The following is a 15,370-nucleotide window of genomic DNA, read 5'->3' as shown; positions in this document are numbered from 1 at the left end:
AATTTAGGAAATGACAAAGGCTATAAACATGGGCTTTTCCAACCCGCACGCATCACCTTAACTCCGCAAGGCTAGGAAATGGAGTGAGAACTTCAGGAATGTGGATTATGATTTATCTGCTTGTCAGAGACCCCATCAGTGCCCATACACCTATTGGTGCCTGTGTCCCCAGCAGTGTTTGCATTCCCATCAGTTGCTATCTTTGTGCCTGCATCCACAGCAGCCCCACCTCCATGAGCTGCTCTCAGTCCACCACCACATCCTGGCCCAGGTCAGGGCTCACCCCAGCCCTACACAAGGCCAGGAGCTGTGTTAGGGACAGGGACAGGTGGGCTCACAGCCAGGGCTCCACATCTCTCGTCCTTTGCTACACTGGGACCAGAAGGAGGGGCTGCATTGGCAGCAGGGGCTAAAGCAGTTTGCACACCTTCGGCAATGCCTGTCCATTCTTCCAAGTGTTCGGGTTTCCTGCAATAACCTCTGATTTCCTGGGGCTGTCTTATTCTTCTCAAGCTACCGTGGCCTCCAGCTTGTGCTGGCAGATCCCTGTGCCTGCACAAAAAAAAACCCCTGATGTCAGCCAGATCTCTGTGCCTGCACTGGAATCAGTACAGGCGTGGGTCTGCAACTTCCCTGGGGGATTCTTTGCCCTCGATATGTGATGTGCACACTCAGATTGTGCTTCTCTTTGGGAAGCCTTTCCCCAGGTACCCATCCCAGCAGGGCACTGCCTGTCCCGTGCTCCAACCCCCAGCGCAGGACCGGAGCTCTGTGAGCAGGAGCTGCTCTGCCATGCCACATGCTTCATTATCCTCACTAGAAAGAGGGGCCCTGGTAACATTTGGTCCAAATTAATGATGGTTTATTTTGAAATGCAAATAGGTTTTAATCAGAGGGGGAAAGGTGGAAATAGCACTAAGTTTCTACATTCAGGTTTTTTTTAATGAAGCCGTGCATCTGTGCTTTTTTTTTTTAATATATATTTCTTTTAATATGGAGAATAACTTTTGTGTGGGCTGAATTAGCTCTAAATGAAAGCAAACAAGGCATAATTAGAAACCGGTCTACATTTTTTCTTCTGTTTCTTCTCCCCTGTAAGGCAGCATTCTAATAAGGTGTGCATCTGGGAGGGGAGGGCCGTGGGGGGAGCAGAGCATTGCAGCAGTGGGGCCGCGGGCCATGGGGCTGCAGCTGGGATGTGCCCTGGGGGCAGGGCATGGTCTCTGTGCACCCACAGCCAATGCTGCAGGCATCAGAGCTGCAAATTGGCCCTGGGAAGGAGAGGGCTTTGCAGAAGTGTGAATCCGGGAAGTTCCCAGTTGGAAACTACAGGAGTTTCTCATTTAATATGGTGCCACGCTGCATTCCTTTGCTATAAAGAGACCTCATTTAACTTTAGGCGTGTTTATTCATCTAATTAAAAATTGGTCATATTTAATTGATTGCATATATCACTGCTGCTGCCGCCCCGCATAAGCAAGCGTTCTGCAATGGCTTCAGCCCACAGCGGCTTCCTGGGGCTGGGCACAGCAATGCCTCAGCTGCCAGCTCACCACTCTCTGTGCTGTCCCCTCTCAACCCACACTGCTGGGGAGCACCTGAGCACAGCAGGGAGCTCCATGCGGACAGCACTTCTTTCTGGAGCATCCATGGCTTCCTCCAGCACAGTATCACCCACATAGAATTCCACCCTGGGCTGGTGGCTTTCAAATCCCTGGGGTAGAGGAGCTGATCCCACTTCCCCCAGCCCTGCCTTGGTACAGGACAGCCCTGCAGCCACGGGGTGCTGCTCCCCCCCCCTCCCCTTCATCCCTGTCACACCTCTCCTGGGTAATTGAATCAGATTGTCAGCAAAGAAGGGATGATGATTCAGCTCCCGCGAAAGGCCAGACTATTACCTAGCAGCTTAATAATGAAAACTGTCATCATTCCTGCAATAACGAAAGATAAATAAGTTATTAAATGCAAGAGCCTGCCACCCTCCCCACGCAGGGCACCGCGCCAGAGGAATATTAACTTCTGGCCCCAGCCTTCCTATTAGGGAACGGAGAGGAGGACCCTGAGTGCTCAGAGTGCTCTTTCTCCTCCAGCCAGCTTTTAGAGGTCTGCAGCTCGCTGTGTGCATGCTCAGCAAAGAGCTGGCCCTTCCCTGTTCATCCCCAGTGGGGAGAGGGAAATATGGTCCCAATGAGTGCAGTAATCAAAGCTTTGCTGAGCAGCTCCAGCAGTGAGCTCCAGCAGTGAGCAACCTGCATAGTGCCACCAACCAGTAACCTCTGTGGTGTCACCAACCAGGGACCTGCATGGTGTCAGTGTGGCACAGAGTGAAAGGCACATCAGGTGTGGAGAGTGAGAGGTGAGAAACAGGAAGGAAAGAAGGCAGGATGAAGTGACCTCTCTTGTCCAGCTGCATTTTGTTGGGAGGAAATCTGTGAGTTGTTACACCCACCAGAAATTAGATGGAGAGAGCCCTGGTACTGCTTAGGCAGCAGCTGTGCGCAGTGGAGACCCATAGGTGCGATTATGAACCGCCAGCCATAATAAATGACCTTCATAACACCTTCCCTCTAAAATTCTCCAACTTTCCCACTAATAAGCAATGTGGTTGTCGAGGCAGTCCTATCGTTTTATCTCAAAACTGTTCCTTCCTTCCCTGAGGAACAGCCACGGTGCCTTCCCGTCAGCCCACAGCCACCAGTTCTACCCCAGCCCTCCCCCAGGGTCAGTTCTGCTCCCATCATTCCCACCTCCTGAGCTCAGACCCCTTCCCACAGCTGTTAGCTCCTCGGGGATTGGAAAGAATATTATCTGCAGACATAGAACCTCTCTCTCTGAACTATCTCAGTGCCATTTTTAGCCTCGCCACAGCCCCTGGAACCACCTTTTTTAATCACTATGTTTACATGCACCTCGTGGAGGCTGCAGAAGTGCCCCGACAAGTCTGAAATCAAAGGCTCGGAGCCGCCCCAGGACAGGGACCAAAGCAGAGCCGTTACCCGCAGCACGGCCGGGCTGCAGGAACACGCTGTGAGGAGGCCGTGCCCAACCTCATGCACCCTGCAGCCCCCACCACCCCTCCCCACCACCCACAGTGCCACAGGTCCCGGCACGCCGCGCTCCATCACCTGCAGCCCCAGCCCCGAGACGCCATCAGAGACCACAGGCAAGTTTCCGTGCGTGGCCATAAAAGAATCCATAAAGTTAGCGAGCATCTTAAAATTAAGCGTCTAATGAGCCTCATGCGGAAGCCAAGGGCTTGGCTTCAGCTTGGCATTGGCTCTGCGCCGTGCCCTGCCCATAACGGTAGGTGCGTCTGCTCGGCTCACGGTAGCAGGGCTGGGAGCACTGAGCACAGGGCACGAGGACCATGGGGACAGTGAGAGGGGAGCTGAGGCCTTGTACTTGGGGTACCTCTGCTCAGTGAATCCCTGCATACCCATTTCAGACCCTGTGCTAAGTGGTGGCAGTGTGCTCCTTCTCGCACCACCTGCAGGAAGCAGCATCCGGGTGAGTTCACCCAGTGCAGAGTGCTCCGTGCTGTGCTACCCTTGTGCCATGGATCACTGCTGCTGCAGAGCATCCTCAGAACATCAGCAGTGAGCCCTGCAGGCAGCAGGGAGCGGATCTGGAGCCATGCTGACAGCACTGGGTTACAGCACGCTGTGTACCCCCACTTTTCTCACCATTAATAACACAGCATTCAGTGAGTAAACAAATGGACCTCTGCAGTGCTGGGTGCCCCAGCAGGAGGAGACAGCCCCCTTCCCAGCTGCGTACGGCTTTCCCTTGGTGTCACCTCCCTTGCAGCCATCCCTCACGCCTCAGTACTGCAGTCCTCAGTGCCCCCCCTTGCCCTACACCACAGCACTGCCCCAGGCACCCACCCGTGCTGCCCCACTGCAGGCTCCTGTCCCCAACCCCACTCCTGCTGGCCGGCCTCTGCTGCTCGCTGCCAGCCATAAAAGTATACAGAATATAGAACATTATTTTATGACATGCTATTAAAAAAATAAAAAGACCCTGGAACTACAAGACATGTGCCAAACCTCAGCAGCACATGCAGGAATGCCTTTGTTCCAGTTGTTGCTGGATTGCCTGAGCTCTTCTGGGCACAGTTTGAAGGCTTTCTGGGGACAGAAACCTTGTTTTCTTTATTTTACTTCTTCTAGCATGGGGCAGCAGCACCAGTTGTGGCCATACAGATACTGTCTGCGCTTTACATACAGACCATCCATCTCCAAGTCACTGGCTGGGACTGCCCACATCAATGTTACAGGTAGAGTATATAGAGTGTATATACTCAGTATAGGCACTGAGCTTGAAATCATGAGTAGGGATGTGCAAAATGGGCAGAGGTCACCGATTTCTCACTGAGGATCCTCTCTCATACTCTCCACATGCACTGCTTCTGTGCCCCTCCTCCAGCAGCCCCCTCCTTCCTTGCCCAGCATCCTGAGCAGACAGCACAGAGCCTGGCAGTGCAGTGCAACCTCCTAGCTCTTCCTAGGGTGTCATCGCAGCGTTGGCTCCTGTTAGACTGTTCTGGGGGAGCTGGTGCACAGAAAACTGTCTGCATTTCTAATCAGGTCTGAAGAGAACCAAAGGCCACAGGGACAGGACTGCCATCCCACAGGGCTGCGGAGCTCACTGCCCCACTTGGCCCCAGGTGACCCTGGGGGAAGCAGGGAGGAAAACCTTAAGGTAAATGGCACAGATCCTTCCTGGTTCTTTGGCAGAGCTTTCCTGGCCCTCAGGGTGCTGCACCTCTGCTTTCTTTCTTCTTCTCCCATGAGCTCCTCAAAACAGACACGAGGTTTCATTTCCACTCTATGTGATGCTTTGAACTGAAATGAAAGCCTGCTGGTTCCCACCACCACCCATGGCACAGCCCTTCTACCCTGCAGCAGGACTCCCTGCCCCAGTCCCAGCCCCTGGTGCCAGCCCCTGCTCCTCCCTTCCTTTCCCTCCTGGGCCGGTGAAACTTTCATATAAAACCTGCACACCGAGTTCCATAAAACCCTCGATTCATTCTGCAGATATTTCCTGCACTGGGGCTTTCAGCAGCATCTGCTGGTTTGAAGTACGCATTTTATTCATCCTGGGGGCACCATTACTTTCAGCTTTAGCAGTTTTGCCTGCTCTGTAGTCCCTGCCAGGCTCCATCCGCGGAAGAGAAAATTGGTGAAAGAATAATAATTATGATTGTTATAAGTATATATTTCATAGCGGTGGCCGTTTGTGCATGTGTTCATGGCTGATGAGGAAGGGGGGCAGGGAGGGGTGCCGTGCCCCGGCCTTCCTCACCACCCTCCTCCTCCTCCAGGGCACTGCCATAGGGCCACAGCCTATCCTGCAGGGACCCGCTGGGTCCTGGGCTGGCAGAGGAGGGATCTGCTGAGCTCAGGAAACGCAGTGCACAGCGCAGACTCTGTCTGAGTCAAGGAAATATTTTCCTTTCTTCCCCCAGCTGAGGATGAGCACCTTCTCTCTGCACTGAGTTGTGCAGCCCTGCAGACTGGGGATGCTCACAAGGACCCCTCAGCCACTCAGCCCACTCTGCTTTCGTTTCCTGCTGCAGAAATTTGCAGTGTTTTCCTGTATCCACTTCAAATGCCCATGAGTGGTTCCTCATTCCTCCCCTATGGGACAGCGTGGGAGCAGGGCAGGGGGAGCCGGGCAGGATGGGTATACGGGAACACTTTACATTGCTCAGCCCACTCAGAGCCCATCCCTTCTCTCAGCTCAGACCATTATTCTTTGTCCCTCCTGGCCCTGAAGATCCATCTCTGCAATTCCATCCATGAGTGAGTGGTGTCATTGCCCTCAGCTCCCCACATCTGCCTGAAGCTCCTGCCAGGCTATGCTGGGATGTCACCTCAATGCAGAGAAGGAAAAGTCCCGTAGGTGTACAGCTCCCTAGAGAGGAAACTCACCCCGAGGTGCTACTCTGCAGTAAACCCATTTGCCATAGCTTCTCCAGAGCACTCAGAGCAGCTTCCCAGTATTTGTCTTTGCCACAAAAGCAGAGAAGAGGTGGGAGAAAACTCCACACACACACTTCACCCCAATGCTGCCCCTGCTCCACCAGCATATAGCAGCCCAGGAAGCTGCAGCTGCAAACACACAGAGCAAGAGGTGGGGGAGCACCCAGGGAATCACGAAAGATTGCTCCAGGGACATTAACTTCTGCTGGAAACCAGTGTTGTGAGCCAGAAACAATGGAGCACACAAAGGCTGAGACCCAGTGCTGGGCCTCTTGCTGATACAGGCTGTCCTGTCAGAGCTGGCTGCTGCTCAGCACTGTGCATGGCCCATCAAGGGTCTCTGCTGCTCCAGCACCTCCACCCATCTCTTTGCTGGGCCCAGCTCCTTACCCTGCATGCCTAGGGGCTGTCAGCTCCCTGCAGCCAGCTGCACTCAGCGCTGTGCCTGGCCTAGCAGCCCTCCTGAACACCCTGATACCCATCTCCCAAAGCAAACATGCATTTACATGGACAACCTGCAGCTTGGCTCAAGCAGTGGTGAGAAATGTTTGCTAACGCCCAGTGTTTGCACCCAGGGAGGACTGGCACAGCCCAAAAGGGCTCAATTTCATGTTTGTACACAAGGAAGCTGTTTCTCGTGTTAATTTGTGCTTCAATAAATGTGAAACAAAATTCATTCTGCCCTTTCCCAGCTGGCGTCACCACCGTTCCTTTCTGTTTAGCACATCCCAGCCATCACCTCGGCAACCATGGCACATCCCAGGCGGGATGCGGGCTGCAGGAGGGTGCCACACGTCAGAAACAAAGGTCTCAGTGTCACCAACTGTCTGTAGTGGCGTAGCTGGGACAGAGGGACCCATGACACATGGGCCAGGGCACAGCACTTCTGAACAGCTGCTATGAAGGGGCTGCTCTGACTGGGCTGCTCTGATGGGGGATGTTCTGGCAGTGCCTGATCTTGATGGCACCCCAGAGCTCCCACCTGCAGCCCCATCCCTTGGAGGTGTCTCCCTGCAGCCTGCAGACAGGGACACCCCCACAGCCTGGCTGCAGCACCCGAAGGGAGCCAGACAGAAATGTCACCCAGAGCATGGCACCATGGGTGCAGCTCCAAGTGCTGGCACTCCTCTCCACACCTCCCTGCTGCCCACTGCCCCACAAGGTACCCAACTCAGCCCTGTGAAACAGCAATCAGCCCTTCATCTTCAGCTGTTGGTTTGTCTTCTTTTTTCCCTTTTTAGCCTCGTATCGATTTGATTTCAGAACTCACTTTGCAATGAGGTCACCGCTCTATGGTGAGCCCCAGACGCTCCCGCTCGGCGGAGCAGCGCAGCGCAGAGCCCCGGGCGGCCCCCGCCTCTCTGCCGCCTCCGCGGTCTGTGTCTGCCCCCGCGCGGCAGCGCCCGGCCCCGCACCGACCCCCCCCCCGCGGCCCCGCAGCGGTGGGGACCTGGCGACCACCTCAGCAGCTTGGAACAGGGATTAGTCGCTGTGTGTCTGGGACCTTTTTACCCTTTCCCGTCTATTCGTAACGCATCAGCCCATGAGCACTCTCAGAAGGCTCCCAGCCCACCTGGAGGTGGGGAGTTAAGGAATGGGGATGTCAGGAGCGGCCCCCCCCCCCCCCCCCCCCCCCCCACACACACACACACCAACAGGGTGTGCAGGGGTGCACCAGGCAGCTCAGCTCACAGGGCAGGAAAATACCCCCCAACAAATTCTAAAAGCAGTTTGTAAGCAGTGGAGAGATAACAAGGCAATCAGAACAGTCAACACAGGTTTCTCAAGAACAAATCATGTCAGACCAACCCATGTTTCTTTTTATGACAGAGCAGCAGCCTTATGGATAGAGAGAAGCAGGAGTTGTCCTATATTTTGTCTTTAGTGCCTTTTGATGTTGTCTCTCCTGGCACACTCATAAGCAAGCAAGAGAAAAACTGAAGTGATTGGGAGCTGGGTGCTCCCCACCTGCTTCCCATGCTCACGGTAAGGGGACCAGTGTTGGCTGTCAGGCTGCAGTGTTACAGGGCTGGCTATGGGCTCGTGCATTCATTAATGGCTTGGTTGACAGCATGAGAGCCTGCCTGTTTATTCTGCATGTGAGATCAAGCAAGGAGAACACAGATATAGGATTAGAATTTGAAATGATCCTGAGAAATAGGGGAAATGATCTCAGGAGAAAAGCAAAGCACAGCCCAACAGAAACAGATGCAATGCTCTGCCCTTCGGAACAGTCACATGCAGAAGAAGAGCGGGAGGGGAAGGACAGCATGGAGGGTGTGGGAATCGCAGTGACCTCGGGCTGGTTGAGTCAAACATTGCCTGGAGGGTCTGCAGCAGCAATAGCAATCCTGGAGTAGGTGGAGGACAGGCTGTGAAGCCCCGAGGGCACAGCAGAGAGGGCATTTTTTGGCATAGTAATTCAAGAAAGGCCTGTGAAAGGGCCAGAGAAGAATGGTGAGACTGCAGAGGGAACACAGCTGATGTAGGCTGGTTTTTGGATGACACAGCCATCTTCAGTGGCATAACCCCAGGGCCCATACCAGCCTGATTTCAGATCAGCTCCATTAACTTTGGCTCCTCGTGGCACTATGAGTGAGATGGGTCCGGATGGGAGCAGGACCCTGGGGAGCCCTCTGCCTGCCCCACACCCAGCAAAGCACTGCAGCTCCCTTCCCCATCCCCAGCATGATGCACACCGCAGCCCAGCTGCCAAGGTGAGGTCTGCATGCCAGAGTGCCCAGGGGACCATCGTGCAAGGCTTTTGGCTGGCACAGCCAGCAGATGAAGATTAAATAGCAGTGTGAAACTGCCTTGCCTCTTATCAAAGAGCTGCTGCTCTCCCCTCCACAATGACTCATGCTCTGCTCGAGCACTTTCCCCGGCCTCATCTGGGATGTATTACTACTTGGACCCCACTCCGTCTCCATACAGATGTGGAGGCTCCTGGAATGTCTGCCTCCTCCTCCTCCTCTTCTCCCAGTGTTTCTGCTTCCCAAGTGTCCCCTCCCCAGTGAAAGCAGTGCAGTCCCCCACAGCCCCCGGCTCCCCAGCACTGCCCATTTCCCAAGGGCCCCACACTGGGCATTGCAGAGTAGCCCATCCATTCCTTTCCTTCCCTCTGGCCCCCAGCAGTCCTGCCTGGGATTTCCCACTGTTTTTGAATCCTTCACCCTCTCCTGGGCCCATTTGATTCTGACCTACCAAAGGGAGGGAGGGAGGCATTCAAATTCAGAGCAGTGAGCAAAATTCATTGGATCTTCATTACAGGCTGGCAGCTGGCATTTCGGAAGGGGTGAGCGCACACCCTTCTGTTTAGTGCTGTTTAATTTAACTGTCTCTGAAGCCCATACATCTCTCAGTGCCTGGGACAGCGGTGACTCAAGGAGGCAGCAGAGCTAAATCAGATGCCAAATACTGATTCCTCTGCACATCCCCAGGGACTGACAAGTGGAGTTACTCTCACCATCTGTCTTTCTGCATGCGGCCCCCGGAGAAGATGTGCGCTCCTTCGGCTAACCGTAAAGACAGCAAAAGGACAAATGCGTTCATTTCCAAGCCTATGGATTTTCTGTTCAGGTATTTCTGGAATGCACTCCATTAAGAGAATGTGTTTTGTTGTCTCTGTAATGGGACAGAGCTGCTGCACTTTGCTGTTGTAACAGGTGTTGCTTTGCCCATGGTTTGCTGTGTGTCACGGGTGGATGGAGACTGCTCCACGCTCCCTGCCCACAGCATCTCCAAAGGATGTGCTTGTGCCTGGAGATCCTCGGAGGAAAAATGTGCAAAAGATTGTAATTATTGTTCCTCATGCTCCTGCACTTCTGCTGGGCAAGCACAGAGATTAATGGGCTGATCAGAGACTTGGGATGTATGATTAAAGCATTTCATTTCTGGATAGGACACATCTTCATGGGAATAGGCTCAGTATAAACCCATCCACCACAGGCAAGTCCGTGGTGTTAGCTCAAAAGCAGTAAGGTCATGAATCACTGCAAGTCTGGGACTCAAGGGTAGAAACCAGCTTGCAAAAATGCTGGGTTAGACCAAAACCTGGAACTGACCCCTTTTTTTATTCTTTATGGTTGAAACTATTTAACAATTTATATTCCTCACATTCTCTTTTCATTTCACACTTCCCAGAATGCAGGAGGGGAAATCCCAGCACTGCAGAGCCCATCATGGTGCAGCAGAAGTCTCGTGGCCACAGGGTGAGCTGATGGACCCCCGCAGGGCTGTGGCTGCAGGGCTGTGTGGTTGGCTCAGCCCAACCTGTGCCACCGTCCATCCACTCACTGCTGGCTGACACAGAGTCAGAAGGGTTCCCACGGACAGAGCGAGCTGCGGTGGGAAAACTGTTCTATCCCTCTTTGCATATTCATTTATGATGATGAAGAAGCTAATCCAGTGCCCCTCCCTCCACCTCAACATCCTCAATACCCATCCGCACTGTGCATGGCCTTTCCCCTGCAGTCTGGCTCGCAGACCACCCACAGCATCACCCCACCCTCCCTCCTTCCCCCTGCCCACACACCTCCCCACTCCCCCCAACCAGCAGGATGGATCCCGGGGAGCAGAACCCCAGCTCCAGGACTCCTTGCTGTGGGAGCTCAGGCCTTGATCCCCCAAACTGCCCTGAGCCTCTCCCTGCATCTTCTCTCTGTGCATTTCTGCTCCTGTTCTTCAGATGTTCTTTCCAAGCTCCATCACCAAAGGCTTACCTTTCTTCCAAACTGTGAGAGATGGCAAATGCATTGGATCCAACATTTAAGTATCCCATTCTGACAGTCAGTGTTATATTCAGTGCTAATTTGCAACTCTTTGCATTCAAGAAGATATTGAAGTGACTTTAATTTTCATCAACAGTAAAGTCTGTGTTTGTACAGACCTGGAAGAAGCTCATCTACTTCCTGCCAGCATGGCTCCCATGGCACTTTGCAAAGAGCAGAGGATAATTGCACAAGGATGAGCTGAGAAGAGGCATATTCCTTCCTTTGTTTTCACCTCCATGGGTCGAAATCTCCCTCTTCCCCAGCTCCTGCAGGGCTGCCATCACAATTAACTCTGCAGTGATGGGCAGTGGGGCTCCTCGGCAGTGACCTGATGGCCCCACCTGCCCCACTCTCCCAGGCACTGCACAGCTCCTCCCCTGCAGTGCAGGTGCTGTTCATTGGGGAGACACTTCCTGTTGGGCTCTGTTCAATTAAACCTATGATCCCCTATTAGCTGACCCACACTCCAGAGCCTCCCAGGCACCACTAAGCGCTGCTGTCTCAGCTTTTCATTTACATGTTTATTTACTGCCTTTCAGATCACCGGGTTTGCACTGTGCAGCCTCTGATGAATAAATAACCAATGCCCTTGTAGGCCAGATTGATTAAATGTATTTAATTAATGAGCTCAGCTCCCCCTGAGGACTCTCCCAACTAAAATACCAAAACCAGCCCTTTGTATATGACGCCGCCAGGACCCATTGATTTTAAACAATATGAAAGAGGACTAATTTAGGAAGTTCATTGACACTGGAACAAGGACAGCAGGGAGGACGGGGATGGGCTGCAGGCGCTGGGGCACTGTTCGGCCATGCTGGCTCAGCCCTGCACAGCTCCTGCACGCAGCAGGGAGTGGGGAGTGGGCTCCCAGGGGAAGAAGCAATCCGGTGGAGTTCAGGAGCTCTTGACCCTTTGCTCGGGCCATGGGTGGATAAATAGTGGGAAGAGGCAACATGGAGATTCTTTATGAAAGAAGTGCATAGAAAGCCAGGGGCTGTGCAGCGCAGGGCCCTCCATCCTCTAGGCACTGTGACAGGGGAGGGGGAGTCCCACAGAGTAAAGCCCATCCCACAGTGCATGTGCACTGCTCCCTGGGCCCTCCCCAGAGCGCACAGCTGTGTTGGTGCTGATGGATGCTGGGCTCACAAGTGGCCTTTCTGAAAGCCACCAGCAGTCTTCTGCCCGAGCTCTCCATTAACTGACGCCACGACAGGCAGATGTCAGGAGCTCCCCAGGGCCTCTGCTCACCACACAGGGAGGTCTGCACAGAGACACCACAAACCGGGGCTCTGAGCAGCTCTGAGCAGCTCTGAGCACAAACCTGCAGGATTTGTCCCTGTACAACAGGGCTCACCAAGTGGAGCTCACCCCCAGAGCCCCCACAGAGCTGGGAGGGCACAAGCAGCTCAGTGCTGAGGACAAGGGAGCTGGAGGGGACATCCCACTGCCACCACGCTTAGCAGCATCCAGAGAAACTGCTGCATGAGTTTGTTCATTAATCCATTCCATTATCACCGGAGCTAATTGAGACTTGCGCGTTCCCCCCGGCTCCCCTCCACGCCGGCAGCCCGCAGGACGAGGGACGGCGCTGAGCAGCTGCCGGGAGCGGCCGTCGCATCGCCGCGTGCCCCGCGCCAGCCCCGCACCGGCTGCCAGGCGTCGCGTGACGAGCGGCGGATTTTAATTAGGCTCAGACACGATTCCTGTCACAAACACTCTGCTGGGTGTTGTTTGTTTTAATCAGGGACAGGCAGAGATTGGGGGAAGAAGGAAGGTAATTAAATTTGACTAAAAACCTCGGAACGCCGTTGATACGGATGTCCTCTCCCGCACAGCACGGCTGATCGGTGCCGGTGCCCCCCGGGGAGTGGAGCAGGAGAGCCCCGCAGCCCGCAGGGGGCGGTGCGCGGCCGGGATGGGCCGGAGCCGCGGGGCGCTGGGCTGGGCTCGGGGGGGGGGAGAGGGGGAGCAGCGAATCGAGCCCCCCTCGGTGCTTCGTGGGAGCTGTGGCAGCTGTGCTCCCGAAGGAGAGGAGAGGCTCTGGAGATGCCTCAGCAAAGCGTCACTCAAAAAAAAGCGGAATCTCACCGGTTTGGAGCGGGCTGGGGCCGGGTGAAGGAGAAGCATCATTACCTGGACTCACTTCTCTCCTGCTAACTGGGGCTTGCAGAGAGCAAGTGTGCTAAAGTTCTGCTGAGGTTCCTAGCCACGGGCTGGTATGGATGTGGGAGTCCCAGCTGAGGGCCAAGCACATGGGGAGTAGCTCCCGTAGCATGGGACAGCACAAGCAGCACACGCAGCAGGGCTTGTGAATCCAGTAAGCCACCGCAGTTGGCTGTGAATCCAACCCCTGGCCTTAGGGAAGGCCAAATCCCCCAGAGCTGGGATCTCAGTCCCCTGCACAAGGAGCAGCAGCTTGGCACAGGGTCAAGCAAGCATGTTAGCCCTCTCTCTGAGGGCCCTCAATGAGCCTCTTTGTCTCCGGGTGCCCCGGATTCCCTGCGTGTGTTTCCCTGCTTAGCATGGAGAATATACTATTCCTAATTTCCCTGCTTGGTTGTCCATAAAGCAATTATCTGATAATTATTTCTGTTCATTGGCAAGTTAGTTCTAATGATGTTTGCTGAACGTTTGATTATTATTGCAAACACCGCTTTCAGATTTGGAGTTGGGGCTGTGATTGCTGCAGGCAGTTTCTGGAAGAGGTAATTCTTACAGGCAAGTTTTTATAGAGATATCACAGTGAGAGCTGGAATTTGTGATGCTCTCGGCTCTTTTGGTTCTATAGATAACGTAATGAAGGTGATAAGCTTGCACACAGTGATAAGCAGTGGTTTGGTGACTGATAGCATTAGACAGCAAAACTGCAGGGTGGTTTGGGAAGGAGCTCTGGGAGGAGAGGTGTAGCAGTGCTGGGAGTGGCTGGGCTGCTCGTGGTCCTGGGCTGAGTGGAAACCAATTGATTCCGGACGAGTGGGAACCAATTGATTCCCTTCCCAACATAAAGATCCTTTGCAAGCCCTGGTTTTGCCTGGAGACCTCTGTGAAGCTCTTGAGGATTTCTATCGTGGGCCTTTCTGGATGATTTCCTGTGATCAGTGCCTTACACTGAGAGTCACAGGGCAGCAGAGAGGGTTCATCCCTGCACAGGGCTGCCAGTGGGGCTTTGCCTGCTGCCGGCATCTCTCAGAAGAAACGTGAGCTTTTCTCACGTCGCTCCCTTCTATTGCAGCAGTCATGGCAGCAAAAGAGCCCTGGAGGAACAGGAGAGTGGTTGGAGTGCAAAATAAACAAGAAACGGAGCAGAGCTGCACACGTGCTGGGAGAGCTGGGGGTGTCAGAGCCTCCTCCTGCTGCACACACAGGGCAGGAGATGGAAGGGCTCCAGGCAGGGTAAGAGTCTAAGCTGCCACTGAAGCAGTGGAGGGGAAGAAAGTGATGCTGGTGACATGCAGGAGGCTTTTGTCAGTGGAGGACTGTATGAATGGAGGGGCAGCGCTTGCAGTGCTTTGTGAGCATCTACAGCACTGTGCAATGGCAGGTGGAAACTGTTTCCAGAAAGCCAGGGGGGGTTACCTGCTAAAGCCCAGGTTGCCTAACTCTCATCCAGTCCTGTGGCTTTCAAGGAGAAAATTCTTCTCCAGGAACTGAAAATCTGCATTTCTACTGCAGTGGCTCCCAAACAGCCTCCTGCAAGGCTCTGCAAGCTGCATCCATCAGGAAATGTAAAGAAATAGAGGCTGTGAACCCTAAAAAGCAGCACAGCTCAGTATTTGTGTCTACAATCCACCACCACAACACAGTGTTCTAATCAAACCTGTCTGCTTTAAGGCTGGCAATTTCACACCATTTCAGCATGACAGCTAGAAAGCAAAGACCTCGATGGCCCAAATATTTTCCTGCAATTCATTCTGCAAGGCTCTGCAGAAGAAAGAAGCAGGTAAGGCTGCAAACTCTGGCAGAAGCTGCAGAGCGTGCCAGCTGGAGCAGATTTAAGTGATTCATTCCCCTCCCCACCAGGTGCCGAGTTCTTTTTCTGCTGATCCTCTCCCATCCAGTGGCTGTCCTGACAGTGAGCCGAGAGGGTCTCTTCTTTCCCAAAAGGCAGATCTGTGGGAGCTGAGTTGCTGCTCTCCAGGCTGTGAAGCACACAAGTCTGAATGCTCCAAGCAAAGCCCCCAGGGCAGAGTGCTGGGCTGGGGCTGTGGGAGAAACCAGGCAGGCAGAGCACCACTCCTGGTTGCAGCTGGCAGCATACCTTACCTCCTCGCTTCTGCAGGATTGGAGTTAATAAAGTCCACGAGTCAACCAGACCCTCAGCCTGAATGTCACTAAGCAGCGCAGTATTACCTGCTCGTGTTCCTGGAAAGACTTTGTTTCCTCCTTCCACCCCAGGCCCCGTCCTGCAGGGAGATGTGACCTCACTCCCACCAGGCTCTGGACAGAGCTGTGCCATCTCTCTTTCCAGCAAAAGTGATAATGAGTAGGAGGGGTGTGAACCAGCAGGAGCTCTGTGGGGATTCACGTGTGGAAGGGAAGAGCTTCCTGCTGCCCATCCCCATGCATGTCTCATGGAGAAGTGCAGAGGCTGTGCAATTTAATCGGAGCTGAAAC

This window comes from Gallus gallus, chromosome 4 (genome assembly GCF_016699485.2).
Source record: "Gallus gallus isolate bGalGal1 chromosome 4, bGalGal1.mat.broiler.GRCg7b, whole genome shotgun sequence".
Lineage (NCBI taxonomy): Eukaryota > Metazoa > Chordata > Aves > Galliformes > Phasianidae > Gallus > Gallus gallus.
This window is presented reverse-complemented; position numbering follows the sequence as displayed.